Here is a 7383-nt window from a genome sequence, read left to right as displayed (position 1 = left end):
ACTGATATCACATGATTGCGAACGCAGGGGAGAGAAAATGTTGCATTTGACAGCACAGCTTTCAGCCTGCTAGTTTTCATAAAGAACACACACATCACCTGTCGGCCCCGCAACTTGCTGGGTTTCCTTTTCAACTTCTGAAGACTTTGGCAGAAGCCACTTTCTCTTTTTGTAACGTAGCCAATCTTATCTCCATCTGAGACACATTCTTCAAACGCTTTTCTAAATAGCCTCTCATTATTCGAGGCATGGTAATTAACAAAAGATTTTTCTCTGCTCCTGGCTGAATGGTGTGCACAACTAAAACTGCCGCCTCTCTTCACAACACCTTATCACCCTTTAAAATCACGGCAACACCCTGTGGATATTTAGCTGTCACTTTATATTAAAACCGACAAAGAGAGGAGAGTTTTGGTGTAAGGCATTTAAGCTTTGTACACATGTTCGTCTTTAGACTGGAATAAAGACAGGGAACAATTCACACTCAAAGAGACCAAAGCTCTGGTTGTCTGCACGGTGGGCAACATGGCTAGCACACGACGGAGAGGACTACAGCACTGAGCGAGGCCGCGCGAAGCAGTTCGTCTCCAGTGATGCTAGCCAGAGCTGAGAATGCTACTGCGCAAACAGAGTCAAAGATTCAGCACCGGGAAGAACAAGAAGAGTGGAGGTGCCAGTCACAGCAAAACTGTGGCATTCAACACCAACAAAACACAACAAAGACAAAGTTAGCAAACAGATCTAAAGACCAAGGTTCCAAGGTAACGGAACCAATCAAGCTCTGAATTTGACCAACTGCTTCGGCTCAGTTCCCTCTCCACACTGTACTAGCTCTTAGTTTTTATAGTTTATTAAGGCTTTATTAAACGTAACAACACAGAGGAAACATCCATTCTTCACCGATCCTATTGATTAATGAAACCGGAAGAGGAATACTTCAGGTAATGTTGACAACTCAGTTCTAGCTCCATAATAGTCATAACAATAATAATAATTAATTTTATTTGTGAAGTGCTTCTCCCACACTCAAAGTGCTGTACAATACAGTTTTATAAAAAAAAAACACCTCTCAGTTAAATGAAACAGTGCACTGCTTAAATCAGTTTTTCTCCATAGGAATTGTCATGTTATTTTTGAAAACGAATGGAAGAAAAAATGTTTTAAACATTCATACAAGAATCGTGATAGGCAAGTAGTGGTGAAGGTTTATTTTAGAGTCATGGAAAGGCCCAAAAAACAAGGCAGCAGTAATCACCTGTCTTGGGAAAATAGAACTGTTCTCAGGCAGGCTTCGCACGATGGGTGAAGCTCTCTTACTGCCTGTTAGATGTACCTGTCTAACTCATATAAAGCAATCATATTCCATGTCACATGTAACTATATGCCCCTGTATAGAGGAAATGCGCGGTGCTGTGTTGCAGTCAGTATGTCAGTATGTCACGATATGCTTTCACCGCCTAAAAATACATACTTGGGGGTCCGATAATGGCATTCCCTGGCTTGACCCTTATTACAAGAGACGTGTGCGTGCTGGTGTGCGTGTGTACGCGCATGCGTGTCTACACGTGTGCGCGCATCACGTACCTGAGGGGGAAGAACGGTTTTGGATTGTTAGCGTCGGGTGGCCTTGACGCTCCAGACATCAGCCGTCTCCCCAGCGGGGTCAGAAACAGAAGCCTCATATCCGTCCCTGCGTTTCCTGACACCGATGCAGGCCGGCGAGACCGACTGCTCAACGGTCTCGCCTGTGAAGTGGACCGGGAGAGGAAGAAAGACCCCGATTAGCAGGTCAACCTTTTGCCTTTTTGCCCTCGCAGGTGGTCAGAGATCTGTTGAAAGATCAGAGCCAGTAAAATGGTGTCCACAACAATTACGGTCAAAATCTAGGAAAACACTGTTCCGCAAACTTGAGGGCTGAAAGTTTGGAATGCAGTTATCCTAAACACTCAAGTTCCATAACTGAATCTCAAGTCTTCATTTTCTGAAGGAAAATCCAGTGCTCGCTGTCAAAGTCTGACACGCAGCGGATTAAGACTATCTCTGGGACAAAGATCCCACAACAGTTATCCACTGATCTAAGAACCCCATGAGTACCGAGAGATATAGAGGGAGTTGACAGTGTTAAAATGGGACAGGGGGAACAGGGACCTGTATAAAATTCAGAAACACACGAGACAGATCAGCACAGATGAGCCTGAGAGGCACTGAGATATCAGGGTAATGGGATCTGCACATCAGCTGTGAACATCAGATGAAAAACAAGTTTGTGCTGAAAAGATTTTTTTTATTTTTTTTTGCTCCATCTCATCCATTCTGTAGCTTCCAAAGGCACCTTATTTTTCAGACAACGTATGAAGATCATATCATTAATCTTTCAATCAACCTATAACAACAACCTGCATCCGCTCCTTCAACAAATCCAATGCAGAGCATGGTTTCATGCATGACTGTGACAGGATTTCCTTTGACCACAGGAAACAGGAGGAATGTTAGTGGTAATTGTGTTTATTTTTTAACATTGTTTATTAAGTAATACAAATAAGTTACATCTCTGCAGCCACTACAACTAGAACAGCCTACTATCAGAGCTATCCAACTAAAGGCCTGGATGAGAGCAACATGCAGCCTGCCATAGACAATTCTGGCCCCTTTAAGCACTTAAGGTATCGAGTATACATCCGTATACATAGAAACTATAACTATACACCGTTTTTTAAAACTAATAGCTTTGTTCCACACCATTATTATTATTATTATTTTCAAACAAATGCATGCGCTTAGGCGCGAGAGTTCGTCTTTTGGGTTTTCGTTAGTTTAACACGTACTCAACGTCTGACAGCACACATTGCTTCGCCATTGCTAACTGACCTTAACGAAATTGAATTCTTGTGCACAAAACCTGGATTAGCCCGTCCACGGCCCACGTTCTCAATTAGCCTACGAGAGAATCAAACTTTATTGAATGTACGCATGCTTGACTCTGTTTATGTAGCCCACCCGCGAGTCAAAACATGGCATTTTCTTGTGAATGGTTATTCAATTCCAAGGAAGGGACGTAAACGTATAAATGAGCAATAGCTTTGCTATGACACCTTGTTTCAACTACGGTAATAACAAAACAACACAGGCTATAGTCTGCTCATAAAAATAAAAAGCAACAGCGACTAAAATGTCCAGCCCACCCTCAGGAACAATGTGTGCGTGTCTGCTCATTGTATTGCGCATAGGTATATGGTATCAATATCAAGAACAAAAACGTGCTGCAGCGTCCAAGACTTGCTTACGGCGTATGTAGCTAGCCTTGTATGCTACCACCACACATTATGACAAGAGGAAATGGCATTTGGATGATGAACGTGATAGGTAGTTTTTTTGGAGATGCGCAGTAATATATAGGTAGGCCTACAGTGTCAGGAACTTTCCCAATAAAGAATAGTGGTTATCAACTTTTATATATTACAGTGATCGTTTTATGATGAGGTTATGCTGCCTTTTGTGAAAAATCGACGCTTTGTGAAAGTCATAAATGTTTTCCGGTGGAGGCCGACTGAATATACGAGTTAATTCAAATACCATTTTAACAACCCCTTTAATTATTATTATTATTATTATTATTATTATTATTATTATTATTATTATTATGTTTAAGTTCATTCTGTCCAAAAGATTAATGGAAATTGGCCCAAAGCATGAACCGGAATACATACTGCACGGGAAAGCAGCTAGTCTTATCTTTGCGTGAAGTCAAACCCTGCCGGCACCATTTTGCTTCCATAAGATAGCCGTCTCTTTGGGTGATGCTGACAGCACGCCCAGCAGAATCTTGTTAACTCGCTGAAGCATGTTCACATCTGCTCAGAATTACGTGAATGTGTTATTGCTTCCTTATGGGAATTATTTTATCAGGATGCCGAAAGAGCCCGTATAAAATCTCCAGTAAGACACACGAGTTGGTGCTTACTTTGCATTACACTTTATTTCGTCTGGGAAAGAGACGCGCGCATTTAAATCTTCTTGTGATTGGGGAGAGAGGCGGGGTGTGTCTCTGTGTGTGCTCCACCAAAATATAGTGGTCTCAGTGGGACAATTTTCTTAACCACTAGGCAAAATAGAGAAATGAAGAAAGAAAGAAAAAAAAGTACAGTTGTTTAACGACCACAAAACAAAAACCTCCGGTCCATCACATTCCTGCGTCGTAAAGCTGTTAAGATGTTTACGCTGTAATACACGAAGGCCCATCGGTCTGCGCCAACTGTTAATGACCACGGAGCGGCTTGAAGTCACTCGCAACCGGTCTCAGTCGAGCAGCTGTGGCGCATTGTGCCGCTCTGTTAGACCACTGAGCAGCCTACCCGCCTTCAGCGAGGAGGCCCCTGATTGGCTGGACGGGCACAGCGGAAGGGGGAGCACGTGACCAGGTTCGGGCGGACAGGAAGGTTATGGGGCCAGGAGAGGGAAGATCTAGGGGACAGCAGGTGCATAAGAATCACTGGAGAAACCCACCATGCTGGACCGGGCCAGACGGCATGACATATTTAGCGGCTCCCAGCTGGAAGCGTTTAGGTGTGTTAAATCACGGGGGTGGTAATGACAACTTGTCACCATTTATCACGGACGAGGAGGGGAAGGAATGGGAGAGACGTAAAAGAGCCTCCTCTCCCAGACAAGTCCTGTGGAGAGAGGCTGACGCTGTAACACTGATCCCCTGCGCCCCTGCTTTTCAACATGGCAGCCAAACTATACTCAAGACTCAGTCAGTCAGCAACGCGCCCTGTCTTCTGCCGTGAGGAAAAGGATTTACATCGTATCATAACACAACATGACATGAGGCAAAGGCGAGAACAGGCCATTCGGCCCAGCAATGCTCGCCTTTTCCTATCCCCGAGTGTACCCGCTCCCTCCACTACATGCACTGGCAAGCTATTCCACATAGTGACCACTCGCTGTGGGAAAAAATACTTTTGTTTTGCCGTTTTTACATATTACCCATTCCATTCACAAGGCACTCTGTCAGAAGCTCTGTCCTTCAGTGATGACAACAAGGACATTCATTGAATCAACTACTTGATATATATATTTTTTTTGGTCATTTTCCCAAATCATTAAAATTCACATTCACACACAATGATTTTGGGAACAAAAAAACAAAAAAAAAACAAAACATGAATGACATGAATGACAAAACGCAGTCTAGTTGGACAGGAGTCAGGAGCTGAAGTCTGGGCACAGGTGTTGCACTCGATTTCCGTCTCAGAGATCCCGGCGAACGGCCCCCACGAACGGCATCGGGTTCCAGAAGACGAAGGAGCAGCGGGGAGGAAGGCAGAGGAGCCGCTTAGTGGTTTAGCCCCACACACACATGCACACACACACTCGCACACACGCACGCACGGCGCACACACACACGCACGCACGCATGCACACACACTCACACAAATACACACACACTCGCACGGCGCACACACACACGCACGCACGCATGCACACACACACTCACACAAATACACACTCGCACGCACGGCGCACACACACACGCACGCATGCACACTCACACAAATACACACACACACTCACACACACACATACTCGCACTCGCACACGCACACACTCACACACACGCACGCATGCACACCCGGCGCACACACACACACTCTCACACGCACGCACACACACACTCTCACACGCACGCAGGCACACACACACGCACGCACACACACACACACTCTCACACGCACACACACGCACACTCTCACACGCACGCACGCACACACACACACACACACACACGCACGCACGCACAACCACACACACACACACACGCACGCACGCACAACCACACACACTCTCACACGCACGCACGCACACACACACGCACGCACACACACACACACTCACACACACACACACACACACACACATGCACGCACACACACACACACACACACACACAGCAGCACACTTGGCAAAGTCACAGTCGGCAGGAGCTGCACCCCGGCGTCGGCGCCCGGCGCTCGCTGATCTTCACCTGAGGAGCCTCAGACAGAATCCCCCGGTGCTGTCCAACGATTGCGGGGGTGCGGGGGTGCGGGAGGCGGGAGGCGGGGGGGGGGGGGGGGGCGGGCGGTTACGCGGTTTTCGCAGAGAAGCCACGCCGGCCCAGGCGTGGATGGTGGGGGAGCAAAACATCTTTTATTCCCACTACAAAGGGGAGCTGTCACAGCCTGAGCTGCCAAAACCATTATCACATGACTGCAGGCATCACCTGTCCTCCTCAGTTAAACACTAAGAGGCAGAAAATAAGGGATTTCTCTTTTATACGGCAAAACCATTACACACCCAGCGTTTAACCCTTCCGTCCCACTGGAATTGATCGGGAGACGGATGTTGTATATTTAACAGCGCACAGGGCCGTTAGCGCCGCGGTGATATTAGCGCAATGGTAATGCACATTTCATTAGCATTATTAGCCGGCCGTTATTTATCTGGGATCCGTCGTCCACATTAATGTGGGAATGGGGGGGGGTTAAAGAGTTTGAATAACCCTGTGTGTGTATGTGTGTGTGTGTGTGTGTGTGTGCGTGGGTGTATGTGTATGGGACTGTGCATGTGGGTCAGTGTGTGTGTGTGTGTACGGGGGTAAATGTTTATATATGTGTGCATGTGTTGGGGGGGTGTCACATAAAGAAAATAAAAAACATCTAAGAAATTAAAACTTTTGTGTGAGATGTGGGAAAGTGCCATGAAGCCACCTACCAATGGCCTCAGTATCATTGCAGTTATCTCATAAAAATTTGACACCGCTTCAAGACATTTTTGTATTTTTATTTTTATTTTATTTTGTTTTTTATTTTAAAACATGAACAGAGCATATTAATGAACATTTTAAATCAAATGTAAACAGGCCAGATTTAGCCACCAGGCTAATTTTCACCTGTTGTTGATGGCAACAAATATTAAAACAAAGAATGACAAACACATCAAGTTAATCCCACAGAAGTCATCACAAACGCCCATCCACAGTACATGAAACAGAGCAGAGTAGCCTACCTGACCCGAGACTCACATAAAACATAGACAAAACATTCAGAGAACTCAAATGAACTCGAATTCTCCAACAAAGAGGGTGAAAGTAGCACAGGCAGTCTCCGTGTGAAAGCCCTCACACTGTGTTTGAATAACACAAACCGATACATACAACTTCAGCATGCGCTGGCGCACTACGTTAACGTGTTTTTAAGATTCTCCCTTTTTTTCTGTGCGGGAAATGTCCTCTGCATTGCCGGGAACAGGGGTGGAGTTCAGCGGCGAGCTGTGGCGGATTGTCAAACACGGTGAGAAGGGGCCCAACTCCGACTGATCAGTTCTTTTCATTCAGCGCCTCGG

At 45.7% G+C, this 7383-nt stretch overlaps 1 protein-coding gene across 1 annotated transcript in view; it reads right to left on the bottom strand.

Annotated features, from left to right (window-relative positions):
* The window catches only part of pax7b (paired box 7b), a 270684-nt gene that overhangs the window by 104790 nt on the left and 158511 nt on the right, over positions 1-7383 (bottom strand). The window contains exon 2 of the mRNA XM_061256818.1: positions 1585-1745. The gene's annotated coding sequence lies outside the window, so the exon portion shown is untranslated. The remainder of the gene's footprint in view (positions 1-1584; positions 1746-7383) is intronic.

The sequence above is a fragment of the Conger conger genome, chromosome 10 (genome assembly GCF_963514075.1).
Source record: "Conger conger chromosome 10, fConCon1.1, whole genome shotgun sequence".
In the NCBI taxonomy this organism is placed as follows: domain Eukaryota; kingdom Metazoa; phylum Chordata; class Actinopteri; order Anguilliformes; family Congridae; genus Conger; species Conger conger.
Note: the sequence above shows the minus strand (reverse complement) of the source record. Positions and strands in the feature narration are given on the sequence as shown.